Source organism: Colletes gigas, unplaced genomic scaffold (assembly GCF_013123115.1).
Source record: "Colletes gigas isolate AHSC1104 unplaced genomic scaffold, ASM1312311v1 Colletes_gigas_Sc00030, whole genome shotgun sequence".
Classification (NCBI taxonomy): Eukaryota; Metazoa; Arthropoda; class Insecta; order Hymenoptera; family Colletidae; genus Colletes; species Colletes gigas.
The window spans coordinates 1856146-1877758 of record NW_025106659.1 but is presented as its reverse complement, the minus strand read 5'-3'; positions in this window follow the sequence as shown (position 1 = coordinate 1877758).

The following is a 21613-nucleotide window of genomic DNA, read 5'->3' as shown; positions in this document are numbered from 1 at the left end:
TCGACGTCTATTAATCAACGCGCATAAAGCTGTCCCTTTATTACGCAATTAATAATTGTTCCGTAATGAGACTTTTAGTGTTCTTTGCACGAAAACACCTTATCGACGCGTATAATTAAGTTGCTCACTGTTTATTTATTGCAATCACGCGGGAGCGAGTGAACGTATCCATGACTTTATGCACGTAGCCTCTTAAGCCGCGTCCCCACTGCGTCAGCTTTTTTTTTTCACGAGTTTAGACACGCATCAACAACAGGGGTTATTAGCGACTATTATTGGCCCGATTTATCTGTGTGTGGTAGTTATTTGGTTGGAAATTTGTGGAGGAAAATTTATAGCATTAGCGAGGGTGGTGATCTTCATAGATTGTCTAGAATTTCGTTTTGCAGAATAATAGTAGTCTGTTCTGGAACAAGGGTGAAGTGGCCGCTTCGGTGATGTTGTCCATGATTTTCAGGCCTCTTCTAACTTGATCGAACTTCCTACAATCGAGGATGATGTGGTTAACAGTTAAGGGTGTGCTGCATGTTTCACAAAACCTGGGTTGACTATTATTTAAGAGGTGCGAGTGAGTTAATTTGGTGTGTCCAGTTCTGATTCGGGTTATCGCCACTTGCTGTTTCCTATTGAATTTTGTACTTGTTGTCAGATCGTAGAAATTGTCGATTTCTCCAGTCCTGTTTCCACAATGATTTAATGGGAGATTCTAGAGGCCCAAATAAAACGATAATCAAGAATATTAATTTTTTAACTGAGGCTTCGTTAAAAAGTTATTAAAAAATTTCAAATCATTCTGAAAAAATTGTTTTTGGTTGTGGAGATCAATTTCTGGTGAAATCATTTTTGGCGAATACACATACTCCCGAAATTTCACCCACTTTCGAGAAAAAAATTCGGGTAGGTGCTGAAATTTTTCGGTGAAAAAAAATTTTTAAAATCGTTCTAAAAAAATTATTTTCATTATTTATTGGAATTGAAACGATTACAATCATTTATGGTCATAACATATACCCCCAAAATCCTACGCATTTTCAAAAAAAAAATTCCTTACCGAAAATCTAGTGTGACGCCAGAAATGCTTTCCTGTAATTTCATGCGTATCTTTAAAATGTCATAACTTTTGAACGGATTGGATGACTTTAATTTTTCAAAATGCAAACTACGCGTATATTAGTGAAGGATATGTGAAAATGCCAAAAATATTCGAAAAGTTATTCCTTGACTCCGCAAAATGACAAAAACCCCATAAAGATGGTCCAATTTTTAAATGTTTCTAACTCCTACAATAGTGAATATATTTCATTGAAAGTTTTTTCTGAAATAGAGACTATGGGCACCTACAAAAAAGTATTAGACATCTTTTCTGTAGGGGGTCAAACTAAATTATTAAAAATCAAAAACGAATTTTTAAGACAAATCGACAAAGAGGTAAGGGGGAAGGTGTCTAAATTTTTCAAATCGTTCTGGAAAAATTATTTTCGGTTCTGGGGGTCAATTACTATCATTTTTGGTCATTAGACATACCCTTGAAATCCTGCGCATTTTCGAAAGAAAAATTCAGTACAGGCGAAACTTTAAACGTTAATAACTTTTTAACGAAGCCTCCATCAACAAATTGGTATTCTTAATTTTCGTCTTATTTTCGCCTCTAGAATCTCCCATTAAAATTTTTCCCAGGGGTGGCCGAACACCCTGTATATGTGAGTTCGGGACAAAACTAATAATTCCTAAACTATTTAATTTTTGACCTAAGGCCTCTAATACTTGTTTAAAGAGGATACAAAGATGCATCGATTTATGAAAAAAAATATACAATTTTACTAACAAAATTAAGGCGATCTTAATTTTTTATCGAATAAAAAGATTTTTATAATGAGAAAAATCAACACCGTTTACGAAACAGATTTTGCGTTTCACTATTGATGGAATGAAACGCAATTCTTATCTTTACAAGCGCATGACTGCAGCTGATTTACTGTCGCGAACAAAAGAAAGTTTAAAATTGGCTTTTGTCGTTTTATAATAAAAAAAAAAAGGAAACATGAGCCGTTTATTTTGAAAGTGGCCTAAGTCCATTTATCTTCAAATCGAGATATTTATGGGTTTGCGTTTCAATGAATTTAAAAATATACGTATAGGATACTAATGAGTCATACTGCTTAAGTGTATCTAAGGGTGTTAAATTTATAGTTCCTATTAAAATACTGGCAATTATTAAGTGAATAATATGCGTTTTCTTATCAAGAATGGAGTTAGGCCACTTTCAAAATTAACAACCAGATTCATTATAAAATTTGAAGGTGCCCAAGTCCATTCAACATAATTTAAGATGCTTCAAATTGAAAAAAACAATACTGAATTTATTTTACATATCTTTAAAACTCCAATTTCTTGGCGAACCTTTTCCGTTTGTTGGACGTCTTCGTTCCACAATTTTGCGCTCGACAGCTTCGTAAAGCAATACATTTTGTTTGTTAAAATCTCCCAAACCCCAAAACTTCTCAAAAATATTCTTTCTTTCTTCTTCGTCGTAATTTTTTGTGCAAGCATTCCGACAACGGCAATCTTTGTTTTCGAAAATCTTTTCAAGTACAATATTTCCGGTTTGAGTACAATATCTTTTTCCTGAATTCCGTTTAATCTATCGCACTTTTTGGATGTATGATTCATCAATCTTTTCTCCATTGTTATACCTATCTTCATCCCCTGAAGACGAATATTGTTCTATAATTCTGTTTCTTTTTCGATTTTTTTTTAAATCATTAGTTACTATTTCTTCTTCACTATCTGAACTAAATAGTCTTATTCTGTTCTTCTCCATGGGTGAAATAATTTCTAAAATTTAATATTAAATTTTAAGTTTTATATTAATTAAACGTACTGGTTATTCAACTAACGCAATTGTCCAAAAACTGAGGTTAACTTGTAAATACTAATTAATTAAAATTACCTTCATCACTGCTTTCCGACATTATCAATAGTAAATATCTTGATTTAAGTATAAATGGAGTTAGGCCACTTTCAAACTACACGGTTCAATTATTGAACTAACTCTGAAAACTTATGTGTCAAGAATTATCGTATTTGCTCGGAATATAAGCAACCTGAAATGCTTTACTGATAAATAACATGAAGTTGTACATGTAACCATGGCAACCGGAAAAAATTGAAAAATGGAGTTAGGCCACTTTCAAAATAATCGGCTCACATATTTGATTTGTGCATGGACTATGCGTTTGAATTATAAACTAATTTCAAGCAGTGAAAAGGAAGGTTATATTGTATCTTGTAATCCCTTCAACTCTTAGCGAGGCTGTTGGATTTTTCCCTGTTTTCGATCATAAAGATATCGAGAACACCTAAACAACCCTTTGTCGCACGATTGCCCATAGTAAATCTTCTTTACGCTCGCTGTTTGTTGCATCCTTCGATAATCGACACCCTTGACATGCCATGAAACGCTGGACGTTCGAACGTTCCACGTCCGCTCGCGATTACGATAAGTACGCACCGATCGTTATGACCTCAGATTGACGAACGTTTCCGGAATGATCGCGAGTTACGGTGGTAATTTTTCTTAGATAATGATCTCTATCTGCAACCGCGTCTGTCTATAGCCACGGGCTTCAGGCGATCGGTTGCTTTATATACATACACGCTTCGTGACTAACCAGCGTTCCTTTATTTCTAAGAAGAGAACATTGAATACCAGAAGTTCGATGTTAAAGAGTTTGTATTTAATTGGATCGCGATCTGTTCTAGAATAATGGCCAGCCTGTTACAAGAACAAATTTTTATTTTAAATGCGCCTTGATAGATTTATCGAGTGATTTATACTCGACGTCGACGGAAGTACATACAAAGTCTATGCGTTTGCGAACGAGCTGGTGCTGTGAAAAATTAAACGATCATACTTGTGCAAATATAATATTATTTTAAGAGAGAAACAATTCCTTTTAAACTAGTGAAATAGTTTTAATTTTCTTTACATGGGTAGCAGAATTCACAATATGGTCGACAATTTTTTCTGCATAGATACGTTTTTTCAGAAAATAGATAGATTTAGATACACTATTCTGTATGATTGCCACGTGAGGTTTATGATTATTTTTAAGTGTTTATTTTATTTAATCAAATATGAGCAAATAACGTTCACATTGTATACACTTCGACAACTGTGATTAATTCTTCATTACAAATCTTGAACTGTGCATAATAAAAAAAAAAATTGGTTGAAATAAATGTTACCTACTAAGAGCTATCTAAATAACGCAAAAATTTATACTACCTTCCATATAAAAAATTATAAAGGGCTCCTATTTTTTTTTCTTAGAAAAAATTAATTTCTAAAACCATTTGATTAAAAAAAAAGAAAACAATGCAGTCGATGTCTGCATTTATTTCTGAAAAACTGCTTAATTGTACCAGTTTATTTGGACCATACGGTATAGATTACAAAAATTGTTTATATTTTAAAAGAATTATACATCGTATCGTCTTTATTTTATTCGGAATATGTTGAATGGGTGATATTGATCGTTCTTATATTGTCGTACTGGATTTCCTCCGTCGAAATTTTTAGTCTCGAAAACAGAAAATAGTCTCAACAGTCAATATCGAATTCAAGAAGTTTTTGTTCCTTCGAGCACGTTTTAACGATGTCCTTGCAATGTTCCGCATGAGCTCTTTCTTAGTCAGCGATTGTGTTTCATACAAATCTAGAACAGATTTTTTATCTGTTTCAATTTCACTTAAAGCTTTAAGAATCATATTTTAGAAGGATCTTCTCTATACGAAAATAGAAAAATTTTCGTTAAAAATTACTATGTAACAGAGAAAAATTAATACGTATTGTAACAAGTAATGTAATTTTCTTTAGAACAGGGTATCCAATTTTTCACAATATAATATAGTATTTATACCGTTTTCATTTGCATCAAATTAAGTATGTAGTTTGGAAATTTTTAATATACCTACAAGAGCTCAAAAGACAGAAATTAAGGAATCTTGTTTGCTCACAGTTTTTTCCATTCGATTCTGTGGTTGCATGCTTCAGCGATGTTTCCTTTTCTGGTTCTCAGTGAAACAACAACCTGTCAGCCGATTATCAATAACCCGGAGGCACACGATTATAAATTCATTTTCGTATAAATATCGATGCTTATGAATGTGGCCTTCTTGCAAACTCATTAACGTAATTTTCGTTCAAGCGAGACAGGAAGTCTGTACGAACGGTGGCATTAATCCCACACAGCTTCGCGTACACATCTACACCTACCATTTTTTGTTAATAATCGGAACGTAATTAAGGAGTCCGAACGTTAAAATGTATTTTTTTTGAATGGAATATTGTTCTTGCTTGTAGGTCCGGGAATAAAAATTTTGTTTCACACAACTTCATGAATATTTATCCGTTTACATTATCGACAGGTATGCTGTTTATTATATCAGAGATAATTACTCTATAAAATCGGAAGGATCTTGTTTCTTGCTAATACAAATTCATATGAGAATTGAAGAGAATAACAAGATTATGTATATGACTGCATTGGAGGCTCGTTTCGCTGATAATTTGCGTTGAACTTGTCGATCGGTAACGATCAACGCGTTACATAATTGATTTATTTCATCCCACCGACCGATAAGGATCACACACACGGCTACTCTTTATCAAGATATTTTCTCTTTCCTTCTCTTCCTTGTTTGATGCATGTGGTTTCACGACAGGCTGGTCTCGGAGGTGGGCAGACCTGTCTTGCAACTGTACGAACAGGCCCCTCGCAAACCTTGAATTCTCTTATCCCGGTTAGGCACTTGATCTCCCATAAAGATATAGTTATCTGCATGCTGCGCATTTACTTAGACAAATACTAATTTATGCTTTCAACGAGTCCCATAACGTGTTATACCGCACCGAGGAAGCATTAACCATATGAGCCGTTTATTTTGAAAGTGGCCTAACTCCATTTTTCAATTTTTTCCGGTTACCATGGTTACATGTACAACTTCATGTTATTTATCAGTAAAGCATTTCAGGTTGCTTATATTCCGGGCAAATACGATAATTCTTGACACATAAGTTTTCAGAGTTAGTTCAATAATTGAACCGTGTAGATTGAAAGTGGCCTAACTCCATTTATACTTAAATCAAGATATTTAATGTTTACATGTACGTTTGGGATGAAACTATTGCATCCAGAGGTGCTCAAGAAATTGTTTCATGCATCCTAAAACATGTTAAAAATTTAAGAAGTGAAAGACACATTATAGCTTACAGTGACATGTGCGCCGGGCAAAATAGAAACATTAAAGTAGCTTTAATGTGGTTAAAAATTGTCCAAACTTTGGAAAATAATGTGGAAATCGTAGATCACAAATTTTTAATATCAGGACATTCGTTTTTACCAAATGATAGAGATTTTGGCGTGGTAGAAATGTCATTAAAAAAAAATAATTTACTGTTCGTTCCCCGAGATTATTACAAGATTATTAAAAAGTGTCGGAAAGGTAATAATTTTATTATAAATGAAATGAGACAAGAAGATTTTGTATCAACAAAATTATTCGAAGACGCAATTTTTAAAAGGGTAAAGAATTCTGATGGAGAATCGATAAACTGGTTAAAAATATGTTGGATGCGTTTTGCCACAAATGAACCGTATAAAATTTTCTATAAGACATCAATGAATGAGAATGAAAATTTTAAAGTCCTGAATTTATTACCACGTCAGGCTAGACCAAGAAAGTTCGAAAATATTGTATTGACACCACTGTATAAAAATATCAGACAAATTACAACAGCAAAATTCAAGGACATAACTGACCTATTACGATATATACCACCGGAACATCATGATTTCTTCAAATCCCTTTCACACGCACAAAATGTAGATGAGTAGTAAATTGTTTTGTAATAAATTTATGTTTGTAATTTTGTACGTTATGTAGTTAAAAAATGTTTTGTATCGCATAAATGATGTTTCCGAAGTGTTTTAAAGATATGTAAAATAAATTCAGTATTGTTTTTTTCAATTTGAAGCATCTTAAATTATGTTGAATGGACTTGGGCACCTTCAAATTTTATAATGAATATTTTTCAATATTATTTGTGTAAAATGTTCATATGATCCTTCATTTTTTTAATTTAACCTGCTAATTTTGTAGGAATTTCGTATTATAATTCCTTGGATAATTTGCATACAATAGTATCAAATGTTTCAACATTATTCGCGTAGAATATTCACATGATCTTTCATTTTTTAAATTTAATCTGTTAATTTTGTACGAACTTCGTATCATAATTCCTTAGATAAGCTGTATGCAATAGTATCAAATGTTTCAACATTATTCGCGTAGAATATTCACATGATCTTTCACTTTTTAAATTTAATCTGTTAATTTTGTACGCACTTCGTATCATAATTCCTTAGATAAGTTGTATACAATAGTATCAAATGTATCAATATTATTCGCGTAGAATATTCACACGATCCTTCATTTCTTTAATTTAATCTGTTAATTTCGTAGGAATTTCGTATTATAATTTCTTGGATAATTTACATACAATAGTGTGAAATGTATCAATATTAATCGTGTAGAATATTCACATGATTATTTATTTTTGAAATTTAATCTGTTAATTTCATAGGAATTTTGTATTAGAATTCCTTGAATAATTTGTACGCAGTAATGGCAAATTTAGACCTAAATCTATCAAGAACATCGAAACTCGACTCATTACCAGTCCCATTACTATATAAAGATAAAAAATTTTCGCGACTTTGTTTACTTTTTTATATCGAACCATTACAATTTATATTGTATATCGAATCATTGCACATTAGATCATAACACTTTCGTATATCAACATATGTAGCTTACTCGGAAATATTTCATCTTCCAGAAAAATGTTCATGAGATCATGGCCGTGCATAGTTGCGATGCACTTATCCACCACTTATTAATTAACAGGATCGCCCGAACATTCCTCCAGCGCATTATTTCATAAAAAACATGTTGCACTGAGTTTTGCAACGTTTTCGATAGATTTGAAATTCTATTATGGGGTATTTATGAATTTGTATCCCCATTTTTTCATGTATCATCTTTTCTGAATTGAGTTTTTGATCCTTGGAGGGATCCACTTTTTGTCAGCAGAAGCCAAAGTACTCTTTGTTAACCTTGTTGCACGTCGGATTCCTCGAATAAATTTTAGTACGAGTTAATCACGAATATCTAGGAATCGAGGGGATACGCGGAAGAGGCAATTATACCAATAGAATTCACCTGTCCGACGAAGTCTGGATGACATTAGCCGTCGTCCGATCGGGATTGCTCGTGACGTGTAATCCGATTTCTCAGAATCGGTTGTAATTTCCTGCGATTTATTCGTTTGCCAACGCGATACAACGCGACGTTTGCATGCCAGGCAACACGACAAAATATTTTATCATTAACGATAATGGGATGCTCGTACCGGTTAGAGGCAAAGGTAATATTATAGCACCTGGGAAGGAAGATCTTTGCTCAAGTGTATCGCTACGGGATTCCCCACTGGGGGGCGTCGATGACCCATTTACGCGAGATGCCCTTTCAGGGGATTACCACGGGAAATCCCATACATCGATGAGTAAACAGGTTTACACTCATGGACTATGGTAAAAAGTATTAAATGCTAATAAATAATATAAGGATCGGAAAGGATGTCTCTATCTCCGAGAATTCTTAATATTTTTAATATCATTCTCTATGAATCTCGATTTATTCGTAATGTGGTAAGCGAATGTACTTCTCCATTTCTATTTTTTCATTGATCTATGGATTTCCACTGGCGTACAGAATATTCCAGAAAATATATGGGTGACATGACTTTCCACTGAGGAACTTAAAAAATTAATTATCAAGCTTAATCCAGACAGGACTCTCGAATTTTAACAAGGCAGTAAAAAGTTTCGTTTTCGTGTACAATTTGAGGGGTTCGGTCTGTCAGTGAACGCGTTAGTCATGTCGATAAATAAGAATTTCGAAAGGAATTAAATTCGAGTATTGAATGAAACAACAAATTTCGAGGTGTGCCTATCTATGGTGTTTCTATTTGAGGTTTCTCGAAATTTTATCCAGGCCTGATACGAGCGTCCAATTTGTTAACCATCGGATATCGAATGTGTCGATGACAAAACATTTCAACTCGTACTCGGTCCCATCCGGTTGACTAGGCTGTAACGCTCGCCGATTACATACATTCTAAATAATTGCAATAATTAACGATCAATTTGCATCTCTCACTGTCTTAGGTTTTACTCGAGATCCACGCAAGGTCGCCAAGCACACGTAGCACGCGTGTCTAGTTATATCACAATCCTGATACCGCGGGTACACCGCACGAACAGCGTGGAGGTTTGTCGTGTCTTGCACACTGTCTGTCCTTACTTGTCAACTATGGCTCGATTTAACGTAACGTTAAACGATAACGTCTCTGATAACTATCGATAATCTGCATTGTCGATTATCATCTTCATGCGTTTCCTGGTCATCGGTAAATCGAATTGAAACTCGTGACACTGACAATAATCTTACAAGTTTGAAGTCGTGGCAGGATCAAAAGACTTATCAAGGGGATCATGCACGAGAAATTTTTTTACGCTTGCATTTATACGTAAGTGACAGGAAATACAATTCGATTCGACGTTGAAATGCAGAAAATTGCGAGATATTCCGAACATTTATGAAGCTTTATTGGAATAATAACAATTTTTAAGCAGAAATGAGACAGAACATTCCTGATGCTTGCAGCTGATAAATTATAGTAATATGTAGCCGAATAAAAAAAAAAAAGAAACCTCAAAATTTTGATGATTAATGGGGGAGGGATAGGTCTTTCAGTTACGTATTTCATTTAATAAAACGCGCTTATAGTCAAATATGTTACGATGTAATGAACAAATAATAAGCAAGGTATTTTTCCCTACTTTTCATTTCTCTAATTTCTTTTACCTTTGGAATCGGTAACCTGCCTTAAAAATCTGTTAACACTAAAATTATCGACAATCATGGTGTATTTACTTATACAAAAAAAATTAAAACGATTGATACTAAAAGAAATGTATAATGCGATGGAAATAAGTGTTTATTCATTCCCTCGTAGAAAACTACGGTTTTTCAATAATTCGGTCGATTAAATTTTTTACAATTTTTGTTAGAAATTACGAATCATTTTGGCCACTTCCGACAGTTCCAATGTTAAATAAATAAAATATTTCATTTTCATGGCTATTTACTAATTGAAATAGTATTTTGTCGAGCTCTGTCAATTACAGATTATTAACCAACGGGTTTAATGGAGAATCGGTCATTTTTCTCGATTTCATATCGGAATTACGTGGAGTCATTTACCTTTGCATCGCGTACAAGTATCTAACAATGATATTATTGTTGGAAAAGGCATTTCATGGAAGTCGCAGTGAACGATAGTATTCTAAAAGTATTGGGTCATTCGATATCAATTGCGTCGCATTATAAAAATGCAGCGCAGTTGCTAGGCCTCTTTGTTTTCGAATCAAGGATTAAAATGTCTGCGTGCGATATTTGTGCGCCTTTTACCGCTAAGTTTTCACTGCGAGCAAAAACCTATCGCAATAGTGATCAACATATTAGTCATTGATTTTAACATCGCTCCTACTAATGTATTCTCTCTTTTGCAATAACTTCACGGTACTTTTTTATATCGAAAGCAAATACACTGAGTTGGTCGTTAACTCATTGCGGATTTATCACTAAATGTAGTTTTTATTGCTTTATATTAATGCCTACTTAACCTATATTTCACTTATTAACATTCATATTCTAAAATTACTTATAGAATTATATTCTTCTAACAAGAAAATTGTTTAGTTTTTATAGCTATAAACGATTGAAAATGATCGTTGTACACGACTAAGTACGTCTTTTTATTTATACAACGGAGTAATGCGACACGAGCTATTGCAAATATTTCTTAAGTACAAGGATACCACGAAAAAATTTCACGATGCAAATAACGACACATTAGTTACAAATAAACCATACAATACAACGCATAAAATTGTAGAAATACAGAAAATATTATATAAAATAATTATTTCATATTTATAGTCTCGACATAATAATTAACAGATGTGATTTTTGGCGTTGATTTAAAACAAAATTTAATTAATTTCAAGATAATCGTGCAACGTCTTCGTTTTCATTTTTACTCTGCCCGTTTGTCCATTTCAACGAATTATCAGTTAATTTCGTAACGCGATAATGATGAAAAACGCTAACCAGTTTTCGTCAAGATGCCATCAGGATTCGGAAATCTGAGTTATAGTTCCTTATCCGGTATAAGTGGACCATGGAACTAGTGGATCCCTCGCATCCGTATGAAATATGTCGAGTCTTAGCGAGCCATCTCGACCATAAAATGTGGCGACGTTCCACTGGCTCAACCCGCCAGCGACTAGAATTATCGTCGAATCATGGAAACGTTTCGTGAAGATTTTCCGCCACGCATTCGGAAATTTACATTTTGCTTTCCTATTTGAGTCTTCATCTGGTTTTTCGTCACGTTACAAGCTTATTTTCTCGTTATAAAATCTCGAAATTTTTCTCGATGGAGCTTCTAAAAAACACAACTTCTCATTGATCCCAACGATCAAGTAAATTTCCATTTCTCATAAATATTATGAATTCTATGATATGTAAAATTGTGTTCCTTAATATAAGCTTGTATTTTTACGGTAACACACATGCAGATAGGATTGGTGAAAAAACATATAGCTATACAGGATGTTCGGCCACCCCTGGGGAAAATCAAGAATAACAATTTGTTGATGAACGCTTCGTTAAAAAGTTATTAACAATTAAATTCAAAAATTTCAAATCGTTCCGGAATAATTATTTTCGGTTGCGGGGATCAATTACGATCATTTTTTGTCATTACACATACCTCCGAAATCCTCCGCACATTCGAGAAAAAAATTCTTTACCGAAAATCTAATTAGGTGTCTAAATTTTTCGACGAAAAAAAAAAATTTCAAATCGTCCTGGAAAAATTATTTTCGGTTGCGGGAGTCAATTATAATCGTTTTTGGTGAATAGACATATCCCCGAAATCCTACACACTTTTTATACAAAAAATCGAGAAGGTGTGAAATTTTTCGACGGAAAAAAAAATTTCAAATCGTTCTGGAAAAATTATTCTCGGTTGCGGGGCTCAATTATAATCATTTTTGTTGAATAGACATACCCCCGAATTCCTACCCACTTTCTATACAATAAATCGAGAAGGTGTGAAATTTTTCGACGGAAAAAAAAAATTTCAAATCTTTTTGGAAAAATTATTCTCGGTTACGGGGCTCAATTACAATCATTTTTGGTGAATACACATAACCCTGAAATCCTACCCACTATCTATACAAAAATTCGAGAAGGTGTGAAATTTTTCGACGGAAAAAAAAAAATTTCAAATCTTTTTGGAAAAATTATTTTCGGTTACAGGGGTCAATTATAATCATTTTTGGTGAATAGACATACCCCCGAAATCTTGCGCATTTTCGAGAAAAAAATACAAAACGGGCGGAACTTTAAACGTTAATAACTTTTTAACGAAGCCTCTATCAACAAATTGGTATTATTGATTTTCGTCTTATTTTGGCATCTAGGGTCCCCCATTAAAATTTTTCCCAGGTGTGGTCGAACACCCTGTATAATCTCGAAATTTTCTTCGATGGAGCTTCTGGAAAACACAACTTTTCATTGATTCCAACGATCAAGTAAATTTCCATTCCCCATAAATATTATGAATTCTATGATATGTAAAATTGTGTTCCTTAATATGACCTTGTATTTTTACGGTAACACACAAGCAGATGGCATTGTTGACGAAACACGTAAGAACGAAAGCACTTCCTCTTCCAATTAGTCCACTATCGTTTCTTTCACTCGCGGATCGATCATGGAGTCAAGGACAAACATTGGCAACAAATCGACGCAGATGAAGCCATGGATCATTGGCGGAACCCTGACCACGTTGAATTGCGTGTTGCTCGTCGTGTGTGAAATATGTAAGTGTCCCACATTGAGGCCGTGAGCTACGAGATCACTGATCATTTCTTTTTGCACGAAACGGTGACCGAGATATGAACGACCAATAAATGTCTGCATCGAATAGTATTTAACTTTCTATCGGCAGAATATAGTACTTGTTACGCAATTGGCAAGGTTGGGTTACTTTGATTCTGATAAAGAAAAATGTTAATTGATGAAAAAATTGTGAAATTTTATATCTACATATGTATACTAAGTCATCTCATATGTTCGTGCCGAGTTTTGTACAACAATTGGAAGCAATATTTTAAACACCATGGAATTTTATGAAAAACAATGAATCTCTTCTCGTTCGACAAATCCCTCCCCTTCCTTTGACAGTCATTGTATCGTTGCTGCAAAACTTCTTTGATTTTTTATTAAAATATAGTTCAATGCATTTCATTAAAACGTTAACATTTTCAAATTATTTACTCACTAATAAGTCTGGAGATTGTTGTATTTTATTTCTTATAAGGTCCGGTTTTATTATAAGTTAATAAAAATCAATCAATTCTAAACTTCGAACTTTGACGCAATATATATTTGTTTAAAAATTTGTGCAAATTATCGATATTAGTTTCAAATTTCAGGAAACCCCTGAACTAACAAATTCTGTTTGTTCTTTTATTAAATTACAAATTGTATCTTCGTTAATTTCAGAATATCAAACGGCACGAACTTATGGGGTATTCTAATATTTATGAAGTAAAAAATTTGTATTAAAGTTAATTTTGTGTAGTCTGAATTATTTGAACTCGTTGTGATAAATATTTTTCAGATATTCTGTCGACAGCCTTGAGAAACTTGGTTTTGAGAAATGCACCTCCCTTCTAAGATCACTTTCAGTATATGTAAAACGCGCCGCTCCCTTCAAAGTATTATAGCTTCGGTAATTGTTTATACGCCACTATAAAATTCACAAGATACATTTTCAAGGATACATACTTTCAAATAAAAAAAAACTCGATATTTTTAATCTTCTTAATGAAAATCCGCCCTTTGGCGTGTTGACTGTCAAGTAAAAGTGAACTCGTAGCTGACAACCTGTCATCGAACGCCTGTTATGGGTAATTAATGAATAGTTTGTGTTCGAAAGGAAAGTAATACAGTATACATTACAGAACTGAATGTTTATTCATTTGGAAAGAATAACAAGTATGCTTGCAGTTAACGCTTGTACGTGGCACTCAACGTGTTAAAATAATAAGTGGGGTGTACATTTCAGTTGACTAAGCATGATACGTATGATATGTATTTCTATTAAACGAAGAAAAATTTCTATCAAAATATTATTTATTTTGAATTATCAACATGAAAAACTTTTCATACGTACTTTACGGGGAAATAATTTTTTCAACAAAATTTACACATAATTTTATAGACCTCAAGAAACGGTATAACTTCTACTTCAACTATATTTTTATATCTTTTGTTATTTACGACTTATAAGCATGTATATAGAAAGGGCGGTTGGGATAAAAGGGTTGATATCTTCCTCAAAGTGCAAAACGGGCACGAACGAATTACACCTGTCTTTTTAGATAAGTCTAATAAATATTTATGCAAAGTTTTATCAAAATTGGAGTGTGTCGGTTCGCGATGTTCCCTTGTTAGTGTACTATATTTTTATCGCGGAGTGTAAACATGCCCGAATATTTTTGCGATTCACTGTACACGATGGAAGTTCATACGGATCGTCCACAGAGCCACAGGTCGCTCGTTTTCGAACGTATCGTGGGTGTCGGTGCGCGAACACCGGGACGGCGAGCCCTCGTAATTATTAAAATCCTCTCGGTGCCCTGACAGAGTGGCCCTCGTGCCATCAGCACGCTTATTGTTAGCCCGTCAATCTCAGGGCAATTTCCAGCGTTGTAGGACCGAGCGTTCGACTTCGATCGTACACCCAGTATCGACCGTAAAGATGTTTCTAACAACGAAAAAAAGGGAGAGAAAAAAAGTAGAAAATTTCCATTTAGAAACAAATTCACGATAATTGATACACCGAACGATCGAACGAGGACACTGAGATTTCAGTCTAGCCGATTCCCAAGGGACGTCGGCGAAAATGTCCGTTACGAGTCATTGAAAATTCACGAGATCGCAGCTAATTTAAATATGTATAACGCGGTGGAAAAGGTGATGCAAATGTCGTCTGCGATCGTCTGGATTGCAGGGGATTTACTTACAACATTTTCTCGGCTGTTGACCAGCACTAACATTTTCCTCGACGCGAGAATTACGAGTAAACTGAATGCACGATCTAGCCGTGGCTATCCTCAACAAGAATCATTAGATTAGAAGGGCAAGATTACTAATTAGCGTTCTCTAGGTTTCTTTCCGATCGATGTTTTTCTGTTACAATTATCTGACGCTACGTTGATGATTATTTCCAAATTTTTAAAGAAGCATTGTTTATATTTTTATTCATTTATTCTATATACAGTCGCCGCGGAATGTATGTTGACACGTCTCAAAAGTGCATATTTTCTATTTCAAATCAATAATTTAGAAATTAATCGAAAGTATATATTAGGTATGTTATTTAATATAATACTAACTATTATGTGTAGCACCAAAGAGGACATGAAGTTTATAATAATGACAGAAAAAATTAAATAACTTTTTTATCGATTGCGGAAAGTATGTTGACAGCATTGAAAGATTCGTAATTGAGTGTATACTTAACAATAAAACAACATAATTAATATGAAGTTTGATACTCTTTGTTTCTTATGACCTCTTTAAGTCTTCTAGGCATACTTTCAAACAATTTATTTATAACATTTTCATCAATACTGTTCCAAGCACTCAGTAGTGCTTGTTTAAAAACTGATTTATTATTTCGAAATTTCTCACTTACATTTCGATCTAAGTGATCCCACAGATGTTCAATTAAATTCAAATCCGGACTTTGAGCAAGCCATGGTAACAATTGAATATCATTTTCATTGAAATATTTCGTCGCTAGTTTACATTTATATTTGGGATCGTTATCTTGCTGGAAGATATAATCACCGTGAATGTTCATTTATAGTATCGAATCTTGTAAATTCTGTTGCAAAATATTTACATATCCTGCTCCCGTTAATATCCCGTCTATAAAGTGTAAATTGCCAACACCATTTGCAGAAAAACACCCCCAAACGCATACTGATCTCCCACCGAGCTTTACTGTAGGCGTTATCACTGTTGATTTAAAGCATTCACTTTGCTTTCTCCACACATATTTCCTTCTACTACAACATCGAAGTTCAAATTTTGATTCGTCACTGAATATAACCTTCTTCCAGAAATCTGGTGATTTATTTTTAAACTGTTTCGCGAACGCTAAACGTTTTTTAGCATTAATTTTAGATACGAATGGTCGTTTTCTTGATATTCGTCCTGCGAATCCTGCTTCTTTTACGCGTGCACGAATTTGTGTTTCTTGAATCGGTAGATTTAAATCAAATTTCAACTGTTTGGCCGAAACAAAGGGGTTTTTCTTCGCTTCTCGTACAATCACCCGATCCTGTTTACGAGTTGTCTTTCGAGGTCGTTCAGATTTTGGTTGATTTTCTGCAGTTCCATTCTGTTCTAATCTATGTACTATTTTCCTTACACCTTCTGCAGAAATGTTGAAATCAACAGCAATTTTTCTTATAGAATCTCCTCTTATTCTTCTGCTAAATATTTGTGACCTTTCTGCAGGTGTGAGTTGTCTAGTTTTCGGCACTATAAAGCAATGTTTATAATTTAAAGTGGTATTATATGTAGGATATTGTTCAACATTGAGAAAAAAACAAATAAATTATTAATTAACACCTATTGTACAAATATATTATAACAAAATAAGCTCAAAATTGCGTGTCAACTTACTTTCCGCGTGAGCGTTTATGCAAACTTAAAACTATACGTCTGTTATTTACAGTTTTTTGAACTGAACTGAACAATAAGCTAGTAGAAGTAAACAATAAGTGATATATAAGTTCAGAGCCTGGTAAAAATGTAAACACTTGGCCTTTCATTAGAAATACATACTTCCGAAACATGTCAACATACATTCCGCGGCGACTGTACATATAAAAACTGTTATATAAAAAAGAACGATTTACATCATAATGTAGACTAAATTTGTTATTCTATTATTAGAAAAAGTGATATTTCAATTTTCTTCTACATTATGGAATTAAAATTCAAATCTTAGGTTCATTAATTCGAAAAGACTTAGTTATCCCTCCATAACCCAACGTGATTTTAAGGTGACATACCTATTACTTACATTATTTAAGTTTGATTTAATTCTATTGTTAATATGTATCAATTAAAGTATCGAAGCAATAATATAACCTACAAACAATTAATATAAAACAACTATTTTATAATATCTCGCACCAGGGCGAGTACAGTGGAAAATTTGTTTTTACTGAAACATATCTTCCAATTTATATCTCGTTGTTAGTATTTATCAATGGTCATACTGTATAATTTTTTTAGAGACCAAACATAATTTGGGTTATAGAGGGTTATAGTTTATATGGACGACGTATTGATCCCGTCGGATACCGTAGAAAATAATTTATTAGTGTTAAGAGAAGTATTGCTAATTTTAAAATCTTACCGTTTTGAATTGAATTATGCTGAGTGTAAATTTTTAAGGAAGAAAGTCGAATTTTTAGGATGTATCGTAAGCAAGGGTAGTATAACGTTAAGCCCCGTCCACACTGAGGCGATTCGGAAATTCCAACGGCCAAATAGTGTGATCGATGTACAAAGGTTTTTAGGTCTAGCCAGCTACTTTAGGATGTTCATCAAAGATTTTGCTCGAAAAGCAGCTCCGTTGCATGCGTTGTTGCGAAGAAAACACAGATTTCAAGTTTGATGTGCGATGTGAGAACGCGTTTGAACTACTGAAAAGAGAATTAATTAACGATCCGGTTTTAGCGTTGTACAATCCGGCAGCCGAAATTTTACAAAAATTGTAATAATGATTTTGTCATTATTGAAAATACATATCGATAAATAGGCTGCAAATTCAATGTTTTGTGTTCCGCTAAATAATGTTTCTGAAGCAATTTTCCAGACTGAATTATTAAAGCTTTCGTTTGCATTCTGTATATAGCCACCAATACATCGCTCAAGTAGCTTTTCATTGTTCAAGTTTTCATAAATGGGTAAAATTACTTTAAAACCATCATCGGGAAGGGCTGATTTATGTTTATATCTGTCCGAATTATTTTGGGCCTTTGCTTTGTTCGCCGCTTGACTAACTGTTCCGACACCTCCGACTTCCGCGCTTGACAATTCCATCTCCCAAATCCTTATTTTTCACCACAACGTCATGAAACTTTTACATTTAGATTCTAAATAGCATTACTTTCGAAAACAGGAATAAAAAAAATCGATTTTCCGACTGCCTGGTCTCCATAAAAAACAAAAGAATTCCTGTAATTTCATTTCCTCCTTCGTTTCTAAAGCCAATTGGTAACGTTGCTAGTGACACGAATATGGTAATGGGGTTTAGAATCCCAGAGAAATGGGCCGAAAAAATACATTGGATCACGGACGAGGTGTATACCTGGTCTGTGACGTTGCTTTACCTTAAATGGTCACACATTTTTGGAACTTTGTCCCAGTGTGCAGCGGCGAAACGAATCTTTCGTTAGATATCAGCGACGGTGAGATCGCAAAACGATCTACCAGTCGCTGGATAATTGATCCTTGAGTTTGGTTCCGGCCGAGGTCGAATTGCTTTCTGTTTCGCGTTAATCGCCTCGCCCGGACATGAGTAATCGTGGAGGTATCGATGCATGTGTTGGATGAAAAGAGAGAGGGAGAGGCATTGAACTCACCCAGACCTCATTCGATGAAAAAGTTTCGTTTCTTTTGTAGAAAAGTCCACAGGCAGTCTGGCGTTCGTTTTGCATACGTGCACCATCGGGTGTACTTTCTAGCCGTTCCGCGTGGTTTTCCTTCTTTCTCTTCTCGGTCCGTGCGAGCAATCGATTTGCTTTTCCGCGCGATCGCGGATACCGGCGATTCGCCGCTGATCGGTTTCATTCTCCGTCCAACGCGCCGCGTGAAATGTGATGTCACACAATGCACGAGCTCGCGATGGAAAGCTGGTAGAATTCAGCGCGGAATGTAGTCTCGAAGATAACATTTCAGGTTCGAGCTCGTGAGCATGTTACATTTTATCGTACAGTTCCGCTTCGATTTAATTCGCAACTCAGTCGTTCTACGTGCGATTACAATTATTTCCTCTCTCTTTTCAACAGCATTATTTATTCTATCGAAAAATAATTGATTTTTTGTTACGTTTCCTCGAAGAATATCATTTGAAAAATATACAGTGCCGAACAAAAGTATTGGCACAGACTGTATTTTCAAATGAAATGTTATGTAGCTGTGAATAAAGCACAATGTCTTCTTTATTTTTGGTATAAAATATAAGTTTGAGGTTTGAACTTTAAGTATCTCGCGAAACAAAGCGATTAAGTAGACCTGCAATAATAAAAAATAGTAACAAATACACAGAGGACAGTTTTCGACGAAACAAATGTATTGGCACACTTGTAAATTTAATATTTCTATGAAACACTTGTGTAAATATTTATAATATTGGCATGGCTGTTGTATCCAGGGAAGTCCCGAGATTCAATTTGATATTCATTTGTTATTTCTTACTAAGTTTGCCTGTAATAAAGTGAATAACACAACAATGTATCGAAAAACACGAGAAGTAACAATTTCAGAGAGAAAAATTATATTAAAATTATCAAAAGAGGGAAATTCATATTCTACGATAGCTAAAATAGTAAATAGAAGTCGTTTCACCGTAAGAAATATCATTAAACGGTTTCCTGACGAACAAAATGTAAAAAATCTTCCGCGAAGTGGTCGTCCACAGAAATTATCAGAACGAGATAAACGAAAAATTACCAAGATTGTAAAAAAAAATCCTAAAGTTGCCTCTGGAGAAATAGCGGCACAAATGAAAAGTGAAAATAAGGTAGATGTACATACATCCTATAACTATCCGGAGAGTTCTTAAAAGTGCCGGGTACAATTCAAGAGTGGCTAGAAGAAAACCATTGATCGGCAAAATTAATCGAAGAAACAGATTAGAGTTTGCAGAAAGGTATGTACACAAAAATTTAGAATTTTGGGATAGAATACTCTTCTCCGACGAAAGTGAATTTAATATTTTTAAATCGGATGGTTAAATAAGAATATGGCGAAAGCGTAATACCGAGTTGGATTCACATAACATAGTCTCAACTGTTAAACACGAGGGTGTTAGTGTATTAGTATGGGGTTGTATGAGTTCCACCGGACTTGGAGAACTAGTTTTTATAGACGGTATTATGGATAAATTTGTATATTTAAATATTTTGAAACAAAACTTAAAAAAAAGTGTGGAAAAATTAAATCTTGGGGAAAACTACTATTTTCAACAAGATCATAATACCAAGCATACTGCTTATATTGTCCGCCAATGGATCGTTTTTAATACACCCCATACATTGCCAACCTCTCCTCAATCGCCGAATTTAAATCCGATCGAACACATATGGAATGAATTAGAAAGAAGGATCCGAAAACACCTTATTCTGACAAAGGAGCAATTAAAAGATGCACTTATAAAGGAATGGAACGAAATAGGTTCAGAAGTAACACAAAATTTAGTACATTCGATGCCTAATCGGTTACAAAGTGTAATAAGACAAAAAGGATTACAAACAAAATATTAATTTGAATATTGTATTATAAAATAGTAAGTGTGCCAATACTTTTGTTTCGTCGAAAACTGCCCTGTACGTGTTTGTTACTATTTTTTATTATTACAGGTCTACTTAACCGCTTTATTTCGCGAGATACTTAAAGTTCAAACCTCAAACTTATATTTTATACCAAAAATAAGGAAGATATTATGCTTTGTTCACAGTTACATAACATTTTATTTGAAAATACGCTCTGTGCCAATACTTTTGTTCGGCACTGTATATGCAAAATCCAATATCCAAACTCCTCGACTACTCTGTATCTGGTGAAATTGTAAATCGCTGACAGATATTTGCGGATGATTTTTATTGCCTGTACTAGAAAGCAAAAATTTTTGCTATTATTCGAATATTCTTGCAATCGTTTTCTTCGAGATTAATAATTTTAATGTTGTCTGGTTTTGTTAACCGTTTTCAAAATGAACGCGTACACGAGAGGTGATTTTATGATCTTTGAAAAGTTTTCTTATTCGACAGACGCCCATTGATCGAACAATCTGCATATAGATGCCTTGCATCGGCTGAGTTACGTTCGACGAGTCCATAAATTAAATGCATGCCTGTCATTTCCTGGTTCGAATACGATTCATTATCGCTTCTAGCACGCAACAAGTTATACAAATCTCAAATGCTCGTGTCAAGAAAATGAACTAGATTGATTCATAATAAACAATATTGTAACAATCTCAAGGACTTATCGAATATTGTTTCAATATCATCATTCGATCGGTCACACTATCTCA